At 35.2% G+C, this 26,730-nt stretch overlaps 1 pseudogene; it reads right to left on the bottom strand.

Annotated features, from left to right (window-relative positions):
* Positions 1–559: 559 nt before the first annotated feature.
* On the bottom strand, positions 560–1,761 carry LOC131939154 (26S proteasome non-ATPase regulatory subunit 13-like; annotated as a pseudogene).
* Positions 1,762–26,730: the final 24,969 nt, after the last annotated feature.

Below are 26,730 nucleotides of genomic sequence, written 5' to 3'. Positions count from 1 at the left end.
GCATTTGATAGACTGCACCAAAACCTATCCCCTCACACCAACATGTTACTCTATGTGTCTAATATAGACAACAGGTTATGTGTCGAGTGTAGATAACATATATGTCGATTGAAGACAACATGTTATGTGTCGATTAAAGACAACATGTTATGTGTCGAGTGTAGACAACATATTATACGTCGATTGAAGACAACATGTTATGCATTTTAATCCCAACAAGTCACACTGGTGAACATAATTGTATTGACCATTACAACTGTCCCTTATGTTAATTGTTCCTTTGTCAAAATAAACTTTTTTTTTTATTATTTAAATTGTAATGTATTTCACTGGCATTTAATCAAATGATAAGTGACCAAATTATATATTTCCTTGACAAGTATCAAAACTTACAATCATAACTGACTATTATTTCTTTACATATAATAAAGCAACCTAGCTTTATTTATACTTATATACTTGCAGTTGTTTATGGTTAATAAAAAAAAATCGATCTAAACCAAATAGAGTAAAAAAAAAAAAAAAGAAGAAAAAATGCAATAGGCTACTGCCTCAATAATTATTTGAGAATACCATAAGTAGTTGTTTGTACCAGGCGTTCTATCAAGCCAATATCTTTTACAAACAACTCAAGGCGATTCTGCATGCCGGAAATCTGTTTGCGATCCTTTAGGCTGTACCCATGTCATGTGACATTTCTGTTCTATTTCATCACTAGATTCTCTCACTAACCCAAGCCTCACAGCTTTCATGACTAACAGTTCAACCAGATTTGTCTTAATTTTGACAGTCGGGGCAATACTATCAAATGTCTGTTGTGTATCTGTTGCTGGCCTTTGGAATATCATCTCCATCAAACATAACATATTGATCTAGTTTCCTAGTTACAAGTTCATTGACTTTCAGATCCGGCTGAGTAGACCATTTTACCTTCAGTCCTATGAATTTGTCAATATCTCCGCTGTTAAAGGCATACAGAAGATCAACCAGCCATTCTTTATCTGTGCCCTTCAAGGATGCCAATATATCATGGGCAAGGAGCTCACCAAAATTGTATACACCTCGCCGATTACAGCTGCTGAACCGATATTAAAAGCCCTTTTTGGCTTGTCGACTTTTGGCATGTCTAAGAACCTAATGGCCTTTTGATAGTACTGAGTATGGTTGCCCATTAGTGTATGAAAGTTGCTCGTTAGTTCATAGAAGCGTCCATGTACTGTGGTCACTCCATCTATATCATTAAAAATCTTCTCTCACTCTTACATTAGGGCCTTCACTGGAGGGAATTCTTTATTCCGGAGATAGATTTTAACCATTGTAGTCATACACAAAACATTTGACTTCTTCACTGGCTTTAACTTTCTCTTTCATTTTCTCAAGAAATTCTATGGCTTGTCTGGGTATTGCTGGACAACATAAACCCAAAGCTCAGCCAGAGAGAGGAGGGGGGGGGGTTGATTCTGTGCTCATAGTCGGACAGTGTATTTTCATACAGCCGCAGTATTCCATCTCCTTTTCAAAAGATATGGTGTCTTACAAACTCCAGAATCCTTAGACCTGATGCCATATTTTTGTTGTATAACTCTTGAGTCCCCATTCAGTGGAAACATCACCCGTACTTTTCTTTGTTGTTCTGCTAGATAACCAGCTACGTTAGGTATAATTGATATGTTTTTAAAATCCATTATTTCTATCGTCCACATACATTTCTTTCTTTCTGTGACAAAATTTGACGTTAACATACTAGGACGCAAGTCTCATCGTCAATTGAACAGACCTAATCTGTTGTCTTTGATAAATGTATAATTCTTGGCCACTGTTTTTACGATTAATTTAGTCACCACTTATTTTAAGACACATATATGAATAAAATTAAACCTGTTTCCGTGTATCAATATATTTTCTTGATAATTTAATAGTTTGCAAATATCGGCCTTTTGCAGTATATAAAAATAAAATTCAATGGCATCAAGTGCAGTTGAAATAACTTTTAAGTATCGCCTTTGAAATGTTATGAAATAAGGCGGTAGTATATTGGAATCATTCATTTTTATTAGGTTAGGTTAGGTTTTCCTGTCGCCCCTCCTGGCAAGAGATTTCCTCTGTCCTGGGCTCGGCTCTCCACATATATAAAACCCAGTTGGCATAAAACAACGGTATAGTAATGTTCCATGTCAACTGCTTAAAATATCACTTTATTTGGTGACCTGACAAATGCCATATTATGTCATCAATCCATCCTTAAACAAAAACAAGACATATGAAACGTGAAATTGAATTGTATATGTAAACCATATGTTGTATTTATAATTATAAAGTTCAATATTAATTAACCAATCAGTAATTAAAATTGTTTTAATTAGACCAGTAAAACAGGAACATTGTCTCTAAATAAAATCACTGTTTCTGGAAATATTATAAAGCATATAACACGAAAAAAATATGATTGCATAGACAGTGGGAGCTTATCCCCACTAACACCCCTGTCCATAACAAAATATTTACAAACTCAATAACATTATGGAAGTCCTTTTTGTATGATGTATTTAATTAAAGGACATACACTTGTTTCCAGTTACGTAATGTATCTATACGCCGACCCACATAATTTGTTACGAAAATGTATGTAGTAGTGGTCCAATGTTATATTTTATACTGAGTTTGAATTTGATTTGAAATATGTTCATTAGAAAAAGTGCTTCTTCCAGACTTTTTTCTCCGGGGGGGGGGGGGGGCACTTGAAATTGTCGGGGGGGGGGGCGGTAAACTTTCTTCGGGGGGGGGGGGGGGCGAAGACTGTTAAAAGTATATATTTTCTATATAAATTATATAAATTTCATTTCGTTTGGAAAGAAACTCTGATTAGAAATAAATTAATATGTTTACATGTTAATGGTGCATAAAATGTTGTAGCACTTAAATAGAAAATGTGATTATATTGTTTGGTTTGGTTTGGTATTGTGCGTTTTATTATTGTTAGGAAGATATTTATATACATGATAGAATGCACACTTTATAATTTTTTGACACAACAGTTTTAGTTTTTAAATTTCTCTTTTAACACCTAAATATATGATAGAGTTAGCAAAACGATTATGGTAGAGTTACTTATAGTTTGTTCGATGCCTAGACATTACGAGTATACATAAATAAATGTATGACGTATTTACCTTTCAGTGATACTGTAAATCTCGAACGTTTGATGAGCAACTATAGATTTTCCCACTAAATTTTTGAATCATATCATTGTTCATATCAATGATCCGTCTAACTTTTCTCTCAATCACATTTTGTAGTGATTAATTTTTACATCGTAAGCGAGGCAAAAAAAAATACTTTCCAGCATTTACAAAATGTAAGAACAAACAAAAAATGTTAATGAAATTAAGTAGGCCTACTCAGCAAATATTGAACTCAATATTTCACTAAACGTTGGAGCTATCTTAATTGATCATAATTCAGATGACTAAATTTGATGACTGTGTTAAAACTTTACTGGTACTTGCATAACTGAAAGTATCGTTTAGTACAGTTAAAAAAAAATGTGTAAGTCCAAAAAATGTATTTCCTATCAAACTAAAAAGTCCCCCCCCCCCCCCACATAAAATGAATCTAAAAACCATAGTTGACAGAATGAAGATATTGTTTACAGCAATACAATGGGGCACTCGTAGCGTCAATGAAACCGACCAGATCGGTTGTCTTTGATAGATGTATAACGCTTTGCCACAGTTTCAGTAATTGATGTATTCACCGCTTTTTAAGACATATATAAAAAAATGATAAATGATGTTTGCTAGTATCAATATATTATATTGATAATTTAATTGCGTGCAATTATTGGCCCTTTTTGTTATAAAAGAAAAAAAAATGAATGATATCAAAATATCATGAAGTTAATTTTTAAGTTATCGCCCTTAAAATGTTTTCGAAAAGACTAGACAATTGGAAACATTTATCTTTGTTGCAATATTACTTGCGTATTTACTTAATATTGGGATATGTTCACTGAATGTAACGCTGTATGATATTTATCGCGTTAGTAATCCACATGTTTAGATAACCTCTTATTCATACAATTAATTTTGAAGCGTTTTCTAACTAGTGCACCCGAATGTGAAAATATTATGTTTGAAATGCATACGTCTTGTCATGCATAACTTGTGTTTTAGATATTACGTGTCTAACATGTGTGGTGTATGTGTCAATTAATACTATTTGATTTTGCTAATGGTTTATTTAAACACTATAGTAAAACACAACTCGTATTACAACATTTTAAGCCTGATTATTTTAAATAATGTATTAATTAGTAATTGGTTATTCTGTGGAGACAGGGTATACGCTAATATAGTTGTACAAATAGAACCTGACTGATACATGTATGTACACATGTAACCTGGCTTATACAATATGTATGTACACATCGAACCTGGCTTATAAATGCATGTAAAATTAACACCTGGCTTGTAACTGTTTTTGTTTTGATTTGGGTTGAGTAGTGTGGACTAATAACTATTAACTAATAAATGATAAACATCACAATAATGCAAGCGATCACTCTACTATAAGCGAACGAATGTTCCTTAAAACAGTGATGTTTTCCCATTTCTTGACTGAACTCTATCAACATAGAGTGTATTAATTATTTTTTTTTACAATGTATTAAAACATTTTTTTAAACACGAAATAATCCCCCTTCCCCTTATCACACACCGTCACAAAATTACGGACCCCCCCCCCCCTTTCCTACTAAGAGTGTGACGTCATTTATGGACCTGAAATAATTTTCTTCTTAATCGGCGTATGACAAATTAAAAAAAAAACAACTCCTTAAGCATTTCGGTGTTTTACAAGTTAAACCAAATAAAAGTAATTAATAACGCAATTTAAACATTATACACATATTTTACAGTTAAAATATTACAATTAATATTTCATACTGTATTGGTTAGAGTTCTAAATCATTAAAGATACTGTCTGGAACAAAATGTGTTGTTGTTTTGTTTTTTATTTAAATATATATCTGCCAAAGAGCCATTTTTTTCAATGGGAAACATTACAAGGGAGACAACACAAACGAAATTACTGACTTATCAGTTTTAGTACATTTTAGAAAGATATATTTAAAAAAAAATATTGGCTACAGTATGGATTATCTGACAAAGTTACTTAAAGTGTTAAGAAATATTACAAATTAGTAGTTACGCTAATATGAATTTAAAATGTTTCAGGTTATAAAATTTGAAAACATAGACTTTAATGTATACATTTTTCTAAGACAAGCAATTTATTCAGCTTAACAAACTGATGTGTCATATTATATGTGAGAACAAAAATATATTCCCTCATCCTTCACACTGCAACCTTTTGAAAACTCAATGCGACCACTACAACACCCTTTCAACTAGTCAACTTAAGTTGTTTCACTACATAGAAAATGCTTCACTGTCCCATTGACCCTCTCTGAAAAATTTCCTTTCCTCTCCCCACCCAGACTTCTGACACTTTCATTTGACCTTCACCCCTTTTACTGTCATCCTTTGCAATTTTTATAATCAAATACATGACATCATGTAAATATTCATTATGTACATTTGCAAAACCTGTCGTTTTCATTTGGTGTTCAAAATTATGTTAAAAAAATTGATGTTGATGTACTTGTTTTAATTGCAAATAAAAGTATTAAAAAAAAAAAAAAAAAAAAAAAAAAAAAAAAAAAAAACAATAATAGATTCATATAAGCCAGGGGTCGGCAACCTTTTGAGACAAAAGAGCAAAAAGTTATAATTTACAAAATTTCCCAGTTTTTAAAGAGCCACTAACATTATTTTTCCAATATTCTGGTATTTGATTAGAATTAAGTAAATAAATGTAATTGTTTATTTGAAATAAATACCGTTAAATATGAACTAATATTGATTCATAGAAAAACATGTTTCGCACAAAAAAGTGTTTTAGCTAGCTCTGCTATGATTAAGTCAGTTATCAAATAATATAACTATAGGACAATCCCAATCCTTTTTAGAAGCAAATAACTTTGTTTTTTTCTTTCTTTACGGACACTACTGTCTCAGGAGGTGTCTGCCATAGCCAAGCAGCCCTCAACTCTGACTAACTGGCTTGGATATAGGTCTGATGACTGAATCGGTCGCTTCTGTCCTTCGGCTCTCACAGTGCTTATCTTCCACCCTACTTGTTCCCCACAATCCAGTACCTGGCTCCACCGTAGGATACTAATAACTAAAATACTTCGGCAGAGGGATGCATTTTGAATAAAATAACATTCCCCATTAAAAGATATTCGAAACAAATCGGCACTTCAGCAGTGGCAAGAACGGAATAGTCGACACTGGGCTAACTACAGCACGGCTGTGGGACTGAGCCTGGTGCCAAAGCGGCTGTCAGCTGTCCATTTACTTTCTACCTCACCTATTCTAACTGTTCTCTGATGAGTTTTTTAATACTATTCAAAGTTGTTTTTCTTTACAGTTTAATATTTTTATGACTTTAGAAAATGAAATAATACAATTATTAATCATTGTGCATGGAACTCGAGAGCCGCACCTTGACATCAAAAGAGCCGCATGCGGCTCGCGAGCCGCAGGTTGCCGACCCCTGATATAAGCTATAATTCTAATTCTCAGCCAATAACCACTCTAGGGCAGGGGTCGACAACCTCTTGCGACGGAAGAGCCAAAAGCTTAAATTTACAAAATTCCCAGTTTTTAAAGAGCCACTATTGAATAGTTATTCAAATCGTCAGATAAATACAATACGAAAGTACTTTTGATAAGATGTGGAAGTCATAATTACTAAGTTATATAATGTTTATCTTTCAGATCAGACTGACCATCTCTTAGCGCTTGGTCAGCTGATCATCACACGTGACAGGTCAATGGGGGTTATTGTTTTATCACTAGTGTTTAATAAATGTACTAACGTTAAAAAGTATTACATAATCGACCACCATATAACATGTACAATAAAATAAATCAGAATGTATCACTTGTCTTTAAAAAATGAATACTTTCAAGTCACTGTTTTTTATTTTATACCGTAATAGATTTTATAATGTTAATTAATTTTCGTGCTTCATTATTTTAATATTTTCTAAAACACAATGTAACTTTTTAAATGTATTTGTAATTCAATATTTTTTTTATTAATTTATAATTTTTAAATTTAATAAAATAAATAGCTCTGTTTGTTTTATTGATGTACCTCCATTCACATTTTCTTCGAAATAAGAAATGACAATAGTAATATATATTTAAAGCTTAAAAAAAGACCTTAGAAGATTAGAACACATTGGTTCATTATCTGATTTGAAAGGTAAACCATGATGTGACTGAGTAACTATGACTGCCACAATTATCTCATGAACAGTTTATACGTAAACTATGCAATGTATACAACCAGTGGCGTATCTAGGATTATTGGGCCCCTATTCAAAAAATATAAGTGGGCCCCTCCATCCATATAAGTATTATATCAAAATCGTAGATCCTTATGACAGGTTATGTGTATCTCTCACTGTGGCCTGTTATAGTATAGTAGTCTACTAATGTCATAAACTTTAAAAGAAATGGGCGTAACCACATGTAAGGAATATCGAAACAGTTTATTGTTGCTTTGACATTTTACATTAACCATTTTATTTAGCCCTTTCATTTTTTTTTCAAGGTAATAAAATGTTGACTCCATACATAAAATAAAGGTAGTACAGATTAAACCGTAATTATCGCGTGTGTTAAAAATAAAATTAATTTTAAATCTTAGTTGTTTATATATATATATATATATATATATATATATATATATATATATATATATATATATATATATATATATATATATATATATATATATATATATATATATATATATATATATATATATATATATATCACACATTTGATATGTTTATATACAATTGGAAATTATAATAAAGTATTAATTAATGACGCTACAAGGTACACCCTACGTGTTATTGAATTATGTAACAATTTGTTGTTTTAGTAACAACTAGTTGTTATTGTGAGTTCTTTCTTCTTTAAAGACAGACGATAAACTGCTGGTTCATTTCACAACTTTATTTAGAGTAGTTAAATCCACAATGAATACAGTTCATTTCACAACTTTATTTAGAGTAGTTAAATCCACAATGAATACAGTTCATTTCACAACTTTATTTAGAGTAGTTACATCCACAATAAATACAATTCATTTCACAACTTTATTTAGAGTAGTTAAATCCACAATCAATGCAGCTCATTTCACAACTTTATTTAGAGTAGTTAAATCCATAATGAATACAGTTCATTTCAGTAATCAAACATCCACCGTTTGATACAGTGCTTATACTTAAAGTGTATGAATACAAAAGATAAAAATCATAGGAATAATACTGGATACATTTCAAGTTCTAACAGTAAAATTACATAGCTTCCCCCTGCATTCATATAGGCGGCCTCTCGAACATCTCATTTACCCCGATTATATAGCCCTACATTCACCCCTTCAGTCAGTGAGTGATCTCAAAAAAGCAAACAAAATACAGTGATTGATCGCTCACGCATTCACTCCTGATGGCCAGGTATTCAACTATCACACACATTTTACCCCAAATACAATTCATCAAATAAAGGTTGTTACGAATTAGTTAATCATAAGTAATTTTTAAAGTGGTCTAACAAGTTTTTTTGTGGACGTTAGCATCAGATGTGCGGGGTGGTGTTGGTTGATGACACGTGACACGTGTGGACTGGGTGAGGACTAAGCGGGGTGGGGGGGGGTGTATTATTTAAATTGTTTGAGACCGCCATTAAGGGTTGGATGACCTCTTATTAGATTCAATACCATCAATTGAGAAGCGTCTTATAATTTGCAAATAGCGTATTAAGTTGTAAATGTATCTCTCGTGTCATGAATTACTAGTACTTAACATTATGTCACTTGTAATGTATTACGTGTCCGCCGTATGACATTCATGTGTGTTGTATGTGACAAACAATGTTATTTGATTTGGACATTGATTTATTTAAACATTATATTAATAACACCTAATTTAAATCCACTGTATTTTAATATTAATGTTTTTAATAGTTTAAATAACATATTAACTCGTAATTTGCTATTCTATGGGCTAAAAATCGAACCAGGCTTATCAATGTATTTTGTGGATTTGGCTTTAGTAGTATGAACTAATAACTGTTTCTAAAATGAATTTGGAAATAAAATAAAGTAATATAAATAACAGTGGTGTTATATAGTGTAAACTGAGACCATTTTTATCGTTTTCTAAATTGTCAATCATATTAATTTTTGCAACTTTAAAATCATCTAAAAATCAGCTACAATGTAAACGCCGTGATTACATTGTTGAACATCACTTAGTTGTTAATAAAGTAAAATGTATGTCCATTAAAACATTTTTTTTTTAAATCACATTCCGTTTTGTTTTATAGTTTGGTAAGGGCAATGACTTTTAAAGAAGTCTCTTAGTCAAAATCGGTTAAACAATTTACTACACTTATAGGCAGAAACAACTAAATTCGTTACTGTTTTAAAATGATTATGCTTAAAGCTATAATTTTATAGAAAAAAAGTGTATTTATGTTTGCAGAACTTTTCTAAATCATGACCTTTACAATAATCATCCGTAGTAAAGTGTCCAGTTTTTCTAGACTTTGATGTGGCTGGATTTGGGTTGAGTGATATGGACAAATAATTATTATTCAATAACATTTGGGAATAAAAAATAGGCTAAAATTTAAAAAAAATCGCTACCGTTTTTTTTTATTATACAAAGTATGTTTAAAAACAATAAAACGTAAAAAAAGTCGAAGTTCTTTAAAATAAATATAATGTTTCTTCGTATTTTAACAAAAGTAGCCTACTATTTTACACTAAATTTGTAGTGACGATACATCTTTAAATACATATCCGAGTCTTCAATGTCTTGGTCATGTAGATAAAGTGATAGTTTTATAACTAAAACAAATTAGATGACCTGATTACTAATTTCAAAGTAACAAATGTGCATGGTCTAACACTACCCACATTTCAACTCTCCTACATGCTTTACTGACCAACTCTACTGACAAACTCTAACACTACCCACATTTCAACTGTCCTACATACTCTACTGACCAACTCTAACACTACCAACATCTCAACTGTACAACATGCTCTACTGACAAACTGTGACTGAACTAAAACGTATGCCCGCTACACCCTCAACTGACCAACTCTACAGCTGACCGCTACACACTCTATTGACCAACTCTACAACTGACCGCTACACCCTCAACTGACAAATTCTACAACTGACCGCTACAGCCTCATCTGACCAATTCTACAACTGACCGCTACACCATCTATTGACCAACTCTACAACTGACCGCTACACCCTCTATTGACCAACTCTACAACTGACCGCTACGCCCTCTATTGACCAACTCTACAACTGACCGCTACACCCTCAACTGACCAATTCTACAACTGACCGCTACACCATCTATTGACCAACTCTAAAAGTTACCGCTACACCCTCTATTGACCAACTCTACAACTGACCGCTACACCCTCTATTGACCAACTCTACAACTGACCGCTACACCCTCTATTGACCAACTCTACAACTGACCGCTACGCCCTCTATTGACCAACTCTACAACTGACCGCTACACCCTCTACTGACTAACTCTACAACTGACCGCTACACCCTCTACTGACCAACTCTACAACTGACCGCTACACCCTCTACTGACCAACTCTACATCTGACCGCTACACCCTCTACTGACCAACTCTACAACTGACCGCTACACCCTCTACTGACCAACTCTACAACTTACCACTACGCCATCGATATCCAACTGCTAACAGTACCACACGCTTCAGTGGTCATCTGGGGTCGGCGTGGTCGAGTCGGTAAAGCTCATGCTTGCTAAACCGAAAAGTCTCGAGTTCGAACCCTCGGGAAGATGAGGCTCGCTAGCTGGGGACAGCCACTCTTCTAGGAGAGACAACTCCAAAATTAAACAACTGCTACCTTGTAGTTTGTTCTTGGTTGGACAAAGGCTATTGAAGCAAATCCAAAAAAAAAGCAGGCTGTATCGCTTAATTGTGTTGGAGGCGTGGTCGAGTCGGCAAAAAGCTCATGGTTCATAAATTCGAACAAAGTCTCGAGTTCAAACCCACTGGCAGATAAATATCGATCCCCTTCAACACTAATAATTAAAAACGAAGAAGAAGAAGACCCTTGCCAGACATATGCTGGGCCCGTTAGAGACATGTAGAACATACCTACTGGACACATGTTGCAATAATTCGTAGCACTCCAATGTATACATTTTAAAGTCCCGGCGTAATTAGGTATGGTTATACTGTTATAGACCTATAACATATCATATATAGTGCTATATTTTATTATTTATCCTTTTTATGTATTGCACATGTGGTTACATCGTATTATATGACCATTTAAATGTATAAAATATTGTCTTATGTGGACATTTACATATTTAATATCTCACTGTTTTATTTTATAAATAAAAGCATAGTTTACCTTTCAGATCAGACTGACCAACTCTTGGTCAGCTGAACATCCCACGTGACAGGTCAGTTTGTTGTACTGTTATTATATTGTTTCTGCCTGATCAATGAGAGTTTAATACATTTTATTGTATGAAAGGTTTTTTTTTTTTTTTTTTTTTTTTTTTAATACTTTTATTTGCAATTAAAACAAGTACATCAACATCAAATTTTTTAACATAATTTTTAACATCAAATAGAAACGAAAGATTTTGCAAATGTACATAATGAATATTTACATGATGTCATGTATTTGATTATAAAAAATTGCAAAGGATTACGGTAAAAGGGTAAAGGTCAAATGAAAGTGTCAGAAGTCTGGGTTGGGAGAGGAAAGGAAATTTTTCAGAGAGGGTCAATGGGACAGTGAAGCATTTTCTATGTAGGGAAACAACTTAAGTTGACTAGTTGAAAGGGTGTTGTAGTGGTCGCATTGAGTTTTCAAAAGGTTGCTGTGTGAAAGATGAGGGGAAAGAGACAAGATTTAGAACTTTAAATAAGTTCTGGATATTGATGTTGCGGTGGGTGGTGGGGTCGTTGAAACGGTTAAGGGGATTGTGGGGTTTGCATGTCTGAGGGTAAGGTATTGTATGAAAGTTAAAAATTATTCACAACCAAACGGTGCAGTTGAAGAGACCGTAATTTAACGGGTTGGATCTTTATTCTTTAAAAACGATATACATTCAAGTCACGGTTTTTAATTGTAAAACCTAACGCGTTTATATATAAAATTTAGCATTCTTGCTAAGTTTTTAAAAATATTTTCTAAAATGTGTTAATTTTACATATGTATTTTATGAGCAATATGCCTATTTCTTAAGCATATGTTTTTAAAGTTTTTATAATATATAGCTCTGTTAGTTTGATTGATTGGTCTCCCTTTACCTTTTCTATGTAATAAGAAATGGCTATAGTAATATGTATTTTAAGTTTTAAAAAAAGACATTTAGTTCTAGACAGTATCTAAACTGTTTGGGAACTCTCATCAATATAGAATAATACTTTTATTTTCCAGATAAAACAGTTTGTGATATTTATAACGTTAAAAGTATTAATTGTGTGTTTGTTTTTGTTTTACCGTGAAACACTGCAACGCCAATTTTAAGGAGTTTGTCGTATTCGGGCACATGTCTTACGACACTACGAAAACGGGATTCGATCAAGTCCATTGAGAAGAAAATTAGCTCAGGTTAAGCTGCCATCTTTTTTTTTTTTTTTTTTGCTGAATTAAAAAAGGGAACAACGCTTATGACAGAAGTAGATTAAGAGACAATTGAACCATAGTTGTTGTGTTAAAGTCTATAGTTATACATCAAACCTCATATATTTACAGTATATGTGATTGTTATTACGTCAGTGATATATGTATACATAGCCATATTGGCTAGACCTCGTTCAAACTATAAGTAACCTTAACATAATCGTATTTTTAATTTTAACATATACGTTTATACAGACACATTTGAATATTAAAACACTTTTATCAAAATATTGTTCGTATTTCAGCAATGTAAATTATACCAGATGATAATGCGATGTAACATAAGCTGTGACATAATCAGAAGATGAGTTAATACAAAACAAATAAGCAGCAAGTTGACCGACCTTAACATTCCACATACATCATCATCTGATACTACGTTAAATATATGTACTGATTTTAAAGTTCGTTTAAGCTTTGTTAGTTTTATTTTTATTGCAAGAAAAAAAAGACAGCATGTGATATCAATTTATCAATAATGGTAATAGTTTAACGAATGTTTTGTTGGTCTTTAAAATATGTGTAAAGCAACAACAAATTAACAATATTTGTTTTTTCTAACTGAAACTTATACAACTAAAATAGCATGCAGGTTTTAAACAAAATAATCAACAAGATTATTTACGCGATAGTCAGCATTTTGTTAGTAATAATGTGTAATCATTTTAAAAAAAATAAGATCTCTATGAGTGTCAATGTTCGGTTGCCTCTCTTTTATTCCTTATATTTAAACAATGTGAAACAATTTGTGAACTACTTCTATGTGTACATCGTATACAACGCACAGAGTAATTTTCAGCTTGAACTTATGATTTCTATTTTTTTTTATTGTTAGACTGAACAACGGCGACCATAGGTTGTCGTCCCAACTTCCTTGACAAAACCTTTAGTTTATTAGTATTTTTTTAAAAATAACTATTGAATAGTGTCGTCAAAAGTACCATAGCAGTTATCCTTTATCAACACTAGCATCATCTGAGCTGAGGTAGTAGTATATGAACATTTGAACACATTAACTTTACCTGGGTTTGTTTTGTATGATCAGAACTCCGTGACCCTAACATGACTATGTAGTGTGTGGTCAGCACATTTTATCTATACAACTCAAAAATGTAAATCTTATAAAATGTTACACTTTTTCAAAGAAAATACTTTTTAACAATTTTAACAGGATGTTTAAAAGTAACATGGGTATAGTAAAATGATACGCCTTAAATCGTCGTATATAGTGTGAATCATATCAATCTTTTGCAGCTGTAAAATCACATAAAACACAGGATGTAAACGCCGTTGTTTCATCGTTGAATCATTTAGTTATTAATAATGTAAAATGTATATCAATTAAAACAATAGTTTTTATCACTTCCCATAGTGTAATATGCACTATATTAAGGGAAGTAACTGACAAGTAATTCCCTTAGTCAAAACAAAACAAAAGTACAACACTGATAGGCAAAAATAACTAAATACGCTACAGTATCTATATATAATATGTTTACAACACTGCGTCTTTAGAAAACACATCGTATGTGTTTTTTGCAGGACTTTTAAATAAATATAATGTTGATCCGTATCATATAATTTTTAGCAGTATTAATAATTTACATACGTTTTGTATTTAGCGTAATTTTTAAAGTTAATCAGAGTTACCAAATCACATTTGGTTGGTCGTAAGTGATATTTTATTAACTAAATGTTGTTTCACTAAAACAACACACTACAGCAGAACTTACGATAGCGCAGCTAGGCTAGACAGAATATTCACTCATGAAAGTATAACGGTAATCAAAGTAAAACATCTTACACAGACACATTTACAGACCACAACATAATTATTGCTCAACTACTAATCGATTCCACTCACAGTAAAAATATCACACATTGTTAAATTAGATGTTCTAAAGTAAAAATATCACACATGTTTCTATAAGACGTCCTAAAGTCAAAGTATCACGTATTAGACGTTCTAAAATCAATACACTCATAAAAATATTATACTGTAAAAAAACTTGAAACAATATGAAATCACTAAGAACTGGTGGAGTAGAGCGTATACAGACAGCTACTTGGGCTCTCACTAAGGACTGGTGGAGTAGAGCATATACATACATCTACTTGGGCTCTCACTAAGGACTGGTGGAGTAGAGCGTATACAGACAGCTACTTGGGCTCTCACTAAGAACTGGTGGAGTAGAGCATATACAGACAGCTACTTGGGCTCTCACTAAGAACTGGTGGAGTAGAGCGTATACAGACAGCTACTTGGGCTCTCACTAAGGACTGGTGGAGTAGAGCGTATACAGACAGCTACTTGGGCTCTCACTAAGAACTGGTGGAGTAGAGCATATACAGACAGCTACTTGGGCTCTCACTAAGGACTGGTGGAGTAGAGCGTATACAGACATCTACTTGGGCTCTCACTAAGGACTGGTGGAGTAGAGCATATACAGACAGCTACTTGGGCTCTCACTAAGGACTGGTGGAGTAGAGCATATACAGACAGCTACTTGGGCTCTCACTAAGGACTGGTGGAGTAGAGCGTATACAGACAGCTACTTGGGCTCTCACTAAGGACTGGTGGAGTAGAGCGTATACAGACATCTACTTGGGCTCTCACTAAGGACTGGTGGAGTAGAGCATATACAGACAGCTACTTGGGCTCTCACTAAGAACTGGTGGGGTAGAGCATATACAGACAGCTACTTGGGCTCTCACTAAGAACTGGTGGAGTAGAGCGTATACAGACAGCTACTTGGGCACAGCCCTACAACTGTGATGTGGCGAACTCCGTGCACATTTTTTTTCGAATATTTTCAATAATAATTGTTATTTTATTCAGAAGACGTTTTGGTTTTGCGTCAGTGTGCATTAACTTGACTTGAGTGACATATTTGTTTAGATATTAGTTTCTAAATTGGGTAGGGGTAGTGCTAAAGTTATATAATTTGATTTTATTATCATAGCGAAGCTAGCTAAAATACTTTATTTTATTATGTGCAAAACATGTGAAAGTTTTTTTGTATGAATACATATTATTTCATACTCAAATACATTTAGTTTAAATCTATTTACCTAATCCTACTCAAATACCATAATATTGAAAAAGAATAGTTAGCGGCTCTTTAAAACTGGGAAATTGTGTTAATTATTACTTTTGGTTCCTACGTCTCAAAAGGTTGCCGACCCCTGCCTTGTCGTCTTTACTCGACAACGTTCATACCCCATAAAAATAGAAACAGGTAAGTACATTTTAATGTGATGCTAAATAAAAGTCACCATGATGTAACTCATAATCCAACATAAAAATGAGAGAAGTATCGACACATTGGGGAAATTATTCAACGAACTCTAGAATGAGAGAAGCATCAACATATTGCTGAAAGTATTCAATCAACTCTAGGGTGAGAGAAGTATCAACACATTAATAATGTTACAAATTAAAATGTAAATGTGTAGCCGGCTTCACGAAATTTTTATTTAAACAATTTCCTAATTAAGTCATTTAAACTAAATCATTGCGATGTATTACCATGCTGAGACAACGAACCAGACAAAAATATGTCCAAACTAATTTCGGGCTTGAATTAAAGGGATTTTAATTACTGATTGGTAAATTACAATAGAGCTTTACAATTATAAACACGACATATGGTTTAGTGATATAATTAAATGTCACTTTTCAGATGGATTGTTTTTGTTTAAAAATTATAAAAAAGCACTCAAGCAAGGGGTTCAGGCGGTTAGAACATTTTAGAACATTTTAACCTTAAGATACATTCAGAACGAAGTCATGTCATTTGGTCCAGCTTAATTGTAATTTTTATAAGGCCTTGTGTAAAATTGAACATTAAACTCGTAATATTGTATCATGTAGTTTTTAAAGTGACCCTTGTCTCTATAGCCATTGACAATCAGGCGTGAGCTTAAAACAAAAAATATATATATATATATTAATACACCATCAACCGGTTATATATTTTTTTTTCGTTTTTGTCTCCTGGCGGCCAGCGCAAATCAAATATATTCCAATTGGAATAAACCAACAAAACAGTGAACTGTTTTTATTTTAAATCGAAATTATGTTAAAGTATAAATGCTTAAAATCAGCCATGATATAGCATTAACAACATTTTAGTTATTTTAAAATTTGGTTGAAAAAATACATGGTTTCATATATATGGCTACATTTTACCCTTGGAAACAATGAATGCACCAAGGAAGTTGGAACCCCTGGGATGACCCATCAGTTCTTTTAAGAGGGTGATCATGTATTATTGGATCTTTTTTTGCCCCTTATGATATAAGTGACGTATGAGCGTGACATTGTAAATTGTGGAGAGTGTGTGTGTGTGTGTGTGTGTGTGGTGGTAGATAGCCAAAGTGTTTTCATTTGTGTTGAGTGGTAACATAAGGGAACCAGATTTGGGCTTAGCCATATTTTAAGGGAATGAAGGACTTGATAATGATTTGTTTATAATGGTGTTGCTTGCTAAGTGTTGGGAGCCCTGTGTTATTGATGGCACTGACATTCTGTTATTGAAGAAATTCGACACAAAATACGCTTTAAACAATGGTATCATAATTACTTTTTAAAAGTGTTCTATTCTTTCTGTATTAAAGAGAGAACAAGTTTTTGTCATTAATTTAATCAGTTATATTGTTCTCTTTACTATCGCATTTTCTCTACACAGTTTGATTAAAAATATCAAGAACTGACTAGCTGTTTAAATATATCCTTTAATTAATATTTCAATTTTTTTAAGTGTCCCTAAATTACTAGGGATCCAGAAATAATACCTGAGTTTTAATTTAAGTCTACAAGCTTCACTAAGTAAACTCAATTTTAAAGAAACATTTTCTATTAAAGCTAATGTGTTTATAATTTCAAACTATACTGGCTATTGTGTATTAAATATATTGAGTGTAATATTTTGACAAGATGACAAATTGAGTATAAATGTTACGTTGTTGTTATTATCTAAAACCATGTACAGCGTTGTATTGTTTTTTATGTATACATCTCTTAGTTCTGTTTGATTATTTTAGCTATTCGTACGTAAGTTATTCCCCTTGAATAAAATGCAACATTTAAAAATGGGAGATACTTTTGGTAACTCAATGTTCATAACATAAGCCTTCACAACAAAGAAGTAAATAAATAATGACAGCTCAATTATAAAGTTGTATTTATTTTGGAAGATAGATCTTAACCGAACAATTTCAATTAATAAAAATGGAGAAGGATTGATCAATTGATTTAATTCTATGTTTTAATTAGCATTATCAAGATAAAGAAAACATTCATCATTACCCTTTGCATTAGTTCTTTGCCGATATGAATAACTATTCAACACGGGGGGGGGGGGGGGGATTTTATTTTTTGCCAATATGTATTATTTTATCAGTGTTGGAAGCAAAGTTGATGGTTCGCCCCGGGCACCTGAAGCTGTCGCTACGCATCTGACGTTGGCATTTGGTTTAGATACAATGTAACCATATTTGATATATTTAAATGGCCATATAATGCAATGTTAGCATATTAGATGTATTTAAATGGCCATATGATATAATGTATCATTTAACATTTTGCCTTTTTCTTATACACTTTAAAAAATGCGCTGAATATTGATAAATATGATTACTTTATAGAATAACCCTTTCGATATGTTTTTTTTTTTTTTTTTTAATTTTTAATTTTATTTTATGCTTACGTATGTTGTATCATTGATTAGTACATTTCTTTATTATGATAACAATTTTAAACGGATTACGAATTTTGAAGACTAAATATTGATTTGGGTGCAATATAACAATGTATGTATCGCAAGATTTACGTATACGCTAAACAAGCTATAACTTAGGGTCACCACCCTGATTTTGAGACATAATGTAATACTAGCAGAACGTATACACAAAATACGACTGATTGTTTTTGAACGAATTGTGACAGTTATAATTATTAAGAAAAAGCAAACTTTACCTTTCAGATCAGATAATGAACCAGTGTGTTCTACTCTCAATGGCTATTTCCTTGGATTACTCGAACTTGTAGCAACATGGGATTATTTTCCTGCAAGCCATACATCAACAGTGGGAACAAAAACCGTTTTGTTACAACTTATCTTTTTGCTGAAACATACCCAACAACCACAGTGTGGTGGGAGAAGTCTAAGTTTTTATTATATATGTGTCACGTCGTCGACTTTCTTCTTCACTTAGCTTTGTAAAGGCCTGTAATATTACTCCAGTTTATAGCACAACGACACCATGACAAGTTCAAATAACATTACAGTATATTCATATATAAGCATACCTCATATTATTCCTAGCTGTACTTTTTTTTTGGAAAACTGTACCGTTTTTTTTTTCTTTACGATATGTTAACCTTGAATCAAGGTTAGTGCACTATTAATGACATGAATGGTCAGCTGACCGTCACACGTAACCAGTCAGTTCGATCCAATGCTATGATATTGCATCTGCTTGTCCCTAGGGGATTATTGGCTGATAATTAGAATTATCTATATATATAAAGCAAAGTGGTCAAGTGCCCGAAAGGGCACTTCCCGGCGCCGCAGGCGCGTCAAATTTGGCACGATGGTGCCTTCGGGCAATAGAACACAAAGGCCGGTGACGGTTGGCCGAAAAGTCTACGGAGAAGGGGTCAAAACTGACCTCGACTGACCGGCGCCTTATATGGGCTATATTACGAAAAAAAATTTCCTCCGACGACCCCCCTTGAAATTTTGTGAGGTGGTAGGAGAACACCTTGGGGTGTCACAAAAAAACTCGCCATGTCCGGGAAAAATCGGGAAATGGGTCAAAACTGACCAGTCGTATTTCCCTATATACTCTTTGTATTTTATGGGAAAAACAGAGGGTCATTTCAAAACGGATTTTAGGGCACTTACCCTGTTTACATCTGGCTAATTTTTGACATGTTTATAGGTAAATGGCTTGACCGTAGGGCTGACCTGTCGGTCTTACTCAAAGCCCTCGACGAGGGCTAAAAAGTGACCGCGAGTGAAATTCTCTTTATATGAGCTCTATTACGAAAAAAAAATTTCCTCCGACGACCCCCCTTGATATATTGTGAGGTGGTAGGAGAACGCCTTGGGGTGTCACAAAAAACTCGCCATGTCCGGGAAAAATCGGGCACTGGGTCAAAACTGACCAGTCGTATTTCCCTATATAATCTTTGTATTTTATGGGAAAAACAGAGGGTCATTTCAAAACGGATTTTAGGGCACTTACCCTCTTTACATCTGGCTAATTTTTGGCATGTTTATAGGTAAATGGCTTGACCGTAGGGCAGACCTGTCTGTCTCACTCAAAGCCCTCGACGAGGGCCAAAAAGTGACCACCAGTGAAATTCTCTTTATATGAGCTCTATTACGAAAAAAAATTTCCTCCGACGAACCCCCTTGATATTTTGTGAGGTGGTAGCAGAACGCCTTGGGGTGTCACAAAAAACTCGCCATGTCCGGGAAAAATCGGGAAATGGGTCAAAACTGACCAGTCGTATTTCCCTATATAATCTTTGTATTTTATGGGAAAAACAGAGGGTCATTTCAAAACGGATTTTAGGGCACTTACCCTCTTTACATCTGGCTAATTTTTGGCATGTTTATAGGTAAATGGCTTGACCGTAGGGCAGACCTGTCGGTCTTACTCAAAGCCCTCGACGAGGGCTAAAAAGTGACCGCGAGTGAAATTCTCTTTATATGAGCTCTATTACGAAAAAAAAATTCCTCCGACGACCCCCCTTGATATTTTGTGAGGTGGTAGCAGAACGCCTTGGGGTGTCACAAAAAACTCGCCATATCTGGGAAAACTTCGTAAAGCGGTCAAAACTGACCAGTCGTATTTCCCTATATAATCTTTGTATTTTATGGGAAAAACAGAGGGTGATTTCAAAACGGATTTGAGGGCACTTACCGTCTTTACATCTGGCTAATTTTTTGCATGCTCTTAGGTAAATGGCTTGACCTTTAGGGAAAGCTGTCGGTTTCACTCAAAGCCCTCGACGTGGGCTAAAAAGTGACCGCGAGTGAAATTCTCATTATACGAGTTTTGGTCATTTGGTCTATGAACAGGGGAAGTAACTTTTTAATGTAATAATTTTTTAAAAATGTGTATTCTCTTTTCAAGAAAAAAACAAAAAACATAAAATATAGCATTGTTTTAAATAAATATTTTGTTATAAATTAAGTTTTGCATTGTACTGAAATTGTAAAAATTAATTGCGAAATTAATTTATTATAATATTTGATTGATACTATTGAGAAAACCCTTGCAGTTCTAATAACCGTGCGAATATTCCATCAATATCTCAGCACCATGAATTTACTCCACTGTATAAATTTAGGCCCTAAGCATTTAAGATAGCAGCCAATCACCTATTAATTAATTATTCAATTCCTTAATTTTTTTGAAAACCTAAGCGAAGCTAGGCAGTATGCCTAGTAGCTTATATAAATGTATTATTGTTAAAATAATTTTTTTACAGACCAGAACAGACGTACCCGATCCCTGGTAATGCTGAATAAATTGCTTGTATTAGAAACGTATACATTAAAGTCATTGCTTTCAGAGATTTTTAATGCTTATTAGCGAGTCGACTAATTTTTGAATATATTTTAAAACTTGTAAATAGTTTTGTATAGTAAATTGTACTATGATTACTTATTTTCTAAATATATATATATATATTTTTTTTTATTTATTAAAACCGAAATCTCAATAATTAAGTTTGCGTTATCTCCCTTGTATTTTTTCCCCATATAAAAAATTGCAAAGATCTTTGGCAGAAATGCATTTAAATTAAAAAAAAAAAAACACATTTTGTTCCAGACAGTATCTTTACTGATTTATAACTCTAACCAATACAGTATGAAATATTTATTGTCATGGTATAACTGTAAAATATGTGTATAACGTTTTAATTGCGTTATTATTTTTTTTTAAACTGTGAAACACCGCAAATCTTAAGATTAAGAACGAGTTTGTCGCAAATATCTTTAGGTAAAACGGCCTTTCGGCAAACAGTAGTCGGGCAAACGAGATTCGTCCATGATAAGAAAATTTTCTCAGGTTAGGGTTGTCCATACATGACGTCACACTCTTAGGAGGAAAAGGAGGGGGGGAGGTGACGGTGTGTGATGAGGGGGGGTGTTCAGATGATGTGACGTCACAATTTTGCATTATAAAAAGCAATGCTAGAAAACGAATTTTAGCTGTTATTTGCGTTTAAAAAACTGTTTCAATAAATTGGAAAAAAAGTAATTAAAACTCTCAATGTTAACAGTTCAGACAAGAAATGGGAAAAATATCGCTGTTTTAAGGAAAATTCAAAAGCAATTTTAGGGGGGTGGGGGTTGTAGGCTGAGGTGTGACGTTATTTAAGGGGGGGGGGGGGAGTCTGGCTTTTTGTAACGATGTGTGACTAAGGGGAGGGGGGAGTTAAAACTTGTTTAAAAAGCGTGACGTCATTTATGGATGTCCCCTTCGGAAGTTTTCCGTGATGCTTTTGTGGGTGTTCTCTGCATGGTTAATTTTATTTGGTGGGGGGGGGGGGGTATGGACTTTCCTGAAACCCTGCTCATATAAACCTATAATCTACCACAGTCCTTTTTATTTTTATTTTATGTATTCACTTTTAGTATACTTACAATGTTTCAAAGTTTTAAGAAAGAAGAGAACAAGAAAAAAGTAAGAAATAGTGTAATCGATAATGTAGTATACATCGAGAACAAGTGCAGTATGTAGAATATGTGTGACGCAAAATATTTAGTAACACATGTCAAAGATCTAAACTCTAGACTGTAAAAGTTAAAATTCAATATCCTGAAGTGTTTGCTTTGAATGAAGTAGGAGAGTGAAACTATAACGGCTCTGTATGCATTTCTCATGCATAAAAAAAAAAGTAGACAACATTACGTTTAACATTTAGTATATTTGAATTCCAGTATTGTCGAATTTTATGTATCCACAGCTAAAGATTATTGAAGTTTTAGATATATTAAATAATCTCTATATACCGACATAGGTTGTATTTATAAGAACAATGTAATTATTGTGAGCTGGACACTATCCTGACTGTCAATATGACTTGTAAAGGAATATATTTGCAAGCATCAGGGACTTTCATTTGTAAGTAAATTTTCATACTAAATAAAAACTATTGAAACTTGTTGAGTGTATTTTGGTCTTGGTGGGGCCAAAACACAAAAACAAAGAAAGGATTAAGTTAACTTGTTCTTTGACGTCTGCTTACCTTCTTCCATGAACCCAATACGGTAGAAATTACAATCCTTCAAGGCCGATGGCTGACCACAATTACAAATGCCTAGTTTCTAACTCAATTTGCCAACATAATAGGCTGCCAGGAGACTGATTTCAAACGGGTCTACAACTATGGAGAAGTGAAAGTCTGGTATGCCACACTGGGTTCAAGGAAAATTTACGAGAGTTTTATGCTCACCGAATTCTACGAGCCAAAGACACTAACCAATGAAAGTACGCAGAGGTTATTTAGAGTAAGCGTCACTCACGTCGACAAAAAGAACTGTGTTAAAGGTACACTGAGATGCGTTCCCCCTCACATTAGTAAGGCTGAACTGGAAACAGCCATTCAGGGCCTATGTGAAGAGGGGACCACACCAAACATCAAGACTGAGGACCGAGGGAACAACTATAAATTCATAATTAAGCCCAAAATGGACAAAGAAAAAATACCTCACTTTATAAGATTTAAAGATGCTGAAGGGGCGGCACAGGTGGCAGTGATTCACCTCTCAGAGAGAAGGATGTTGTGCCCCAACGGTAAAACAGATAGGCACTACCCCACCATGTGTAACCAACTTTACACCCGGTTCATGGACGGGATCCAAAAAAAAGACGGGAAGGTATAATGTAATAAAGCCTTGGGGGGAATAAGAAAAGGCAGCTCAAATACAACGACTACAAAACGACAATCGAATAGTATAACTATCGGACTATCCCAATCCACTTTACAAGCTGTTAACTTTTCTTTTTCTTTCTTTATCGACATCACCGGTTCAGGATGTGTCTGTCATTAACGAAGCAGGCCCCAACACGGCAAACTCCGACTAACTGGCTTAAGTATTAGTTTAAGTACGGTGTATCGGTCGCTTTTGTCCTTCGGTTCTCACCGGGCTTATCTTCCACCCCACTGAACGCAGGGTAAACTCGTACCCACCGTCCTGTACCCGACTCAACAGTAGGAAGCTAATGACTAAAAGACTACGTCACTCAGGTCAAATTAATGATTACTGACAGATAGGGACATGCATTCTGAATAAAATAACATACTCCATTTAACGATATTGGAAAAAGTCGGCACTTGGGAAGTGGCAAGCATTGTACAGCTGTGGGGCTGGGCTTGGTGCCCAAGCGGCTGTCAGCTGTCCGAATACTCTCTACTCCCAACTATTCTCATTCGCTGATTAGAGTTTTTATGTTTAAAGTTCTGATTCTTTACAGTATAATATTTGTTATGGGTTTTGAAAATAAAATAATACAATAATTTCTAATACTTATGCATGGAACTCGAGGGCCGCCACTTAAAATCAAAAGATCTGCATGCGACCCCTGGCTTATATGAACGTATTACTGTTCTTTTTTTGTTTGTTTTTTCTACTGTTATTAACAACGAGAAAAATGGCCCGTTGAGGAAGGATACACCGGGCGCTAGGTTGATAGTGCTGTCTCTTTTCTCTAAACTAAAACCAACCCACCCCCCCACACACACACACCACTCCCACCACCCCCACCCCACACCCACCCCACACACCACCCCCACCCCCACCCACCCCCCCACCCTCACCCCACCCCCACCCCCCCAAAAAAACATGTCTACCGTCCCATTCAACGAAATATAATTATATACTTTTTCCAGTGTCCGCCCCCGCCCCCGAAAATTTCAAGTACCCCCACCGCTCTTCGGGGAGGAAAAAGTCTGAAAGAAACACTGGTGTCGCGCTTAGCCACTACGCGAAGAATTGCATTAAAGAAATTGCGAGAAAACCACTTTTTAGATTAGACACATTAATTAGGCGGTAATTTTATTATAGAGTATCGATGAGGAAACCACCGCCCCACCCCCCCCCCCCACCCCCACTCACACCCCCCCACCCCCCACTCCCCACCCCCCCACCCCCCCACTCCCAAAAAAACATGTCTACCGTCCCATTCAACGAAATATAATTATATACTTTTTCCAGTGTCCGCCCCCCCCCCCCTCCCCGAAAATTCTAATTCCGCCCCCGAAAATTTCAATTACCCCCACCCCTCTCCGGGGAGGAAAAAGTCTGAAAGAAACACTGGTGTCGCGCTTAGCCACTACCCTAAGAATTGCATTAAAGAAATTGCAAGAAAACCACTTTTTAGATTAGACACATTAATTAGGCGGTAATTTTATTATAGAGTATCGATGAAGAAATTTCTTTTGAGTTGGGGAGGGGGGGGGGGGGCTCAGACGTTCTTACGCGGGGGGTGGGCTTCGCCCCTACCCGAAGAATTGTATGCAAGAAACTCTTCACGCAAACCATTAAGATTAGACAACATTTCCTTTTTATTCAATGTTTACGCGATAATCAATGACGTCATATAACTGTGAGCACTCTCTGGGTTTGAGATTATTTTCTACTCTATGCTAAATGTGTCGACGTCATACTTCGTTTTTCGAATTACTATGCAGGTTTTTAAATTCCTTGTGTTTTCTCTAGAGCGTTCTTGTCAGACAGATAGATACATAGAGAGACAGCGAGACTATTATTATAGACGAGAAAAATGGCCCGTTGAGGAAGGATACACCGGGCACTAGGTTGATAGTGCTGTCTCTTTTCTCTAAACTAAAACCAACCCACCCACCCCACACACCACCTCCCACCCCCCCACCCCCCCCCCCCACCCCACCCCACCCCCACCCCCGAAAAAAAAATGTCTACCGTCCCATTCAACGAAATATAATTATATACTTTTTCCAGTGTCCGCCCCCTCCCCGAAAATTCTACCCCCGCCCCCGAAAATTTCAAGTACCCCCCACCCCACTCCGGGGAGGAAAAAGTCTGAAAGAAACACTGGTGTCGCGCTTAGCCACTACGCGAAAAATTGCATTAAAGAAATTGCGAGAAAACAACTTTTTTGATTAGACAAATTAATTAGGTGGTAATTTTATTATAGAGTATCGATGAGGAAACCACCCCACCCCACCCCCCCCACACACACCCCCACCCCCCCCCCCCACACACCCCCACCCCCACACACACCACCCCCAACCCCCACACACACCCCCCACCCCCACCCCACACCACCCCACACACCACCCCCCCACCCACCCCCACCCACCCCCACCCCCACCCCCCAAAAAAAAAATGTCTACCGTCCCATTCAACGAAATATAATTATATACTTTTTCCAGTGTCCGCCCCCTCCCCGAAAATTCTACCCCCGCCCGCGAAAATTTCAAGTACCCTCACCCCTCTCCGGGGAGGAAAAAGTCTGAAAGAAACACTGGTGTCGCGCTTAGCCACTACGCGAAAAATTGCATAAAAGAAATTGCGAGAAAACAACTTTTTAGATTAGACACATTAATTAGGTGGTAATTTTATTATAGAGTATCGATGAGGAAACCACCCCACCCCCCCCCCCCCCCCCACACCCCCCCCCCCCCACCCCCCACTCCCAAAAAAAATCATGTCTACCGTCCCATTCAACGAAATATAATTATATACTTTTTCCAGTGTCCGCCCCGCTTCCCGAAAATTCTACCCCCGCCCCCGAAAATTTCAAGTACCCCACCCCTCTCCGGGGAGGAAAAAGTCTGAAAGAAACACTGGTGTCGCG

The sequence above is a fragment of the Physella acuta genome, unplaced genomic scaffold, assembly GCF_028476545.2.
Source record: "Physella acuta isolate Inbredline_101_S28 unplaced genomic scaffold, ASM2847654v3 ptg000265l, whole genome shotgun sequence".
Lineage (NCBI taxonomy): Eukaryota > Metazoa > Mollusca > Gastropoda > Physidae > Physella > Physella acuta.
This window is presented reverse-complemented; position numbering and strand designations above follow the sequence as displayed.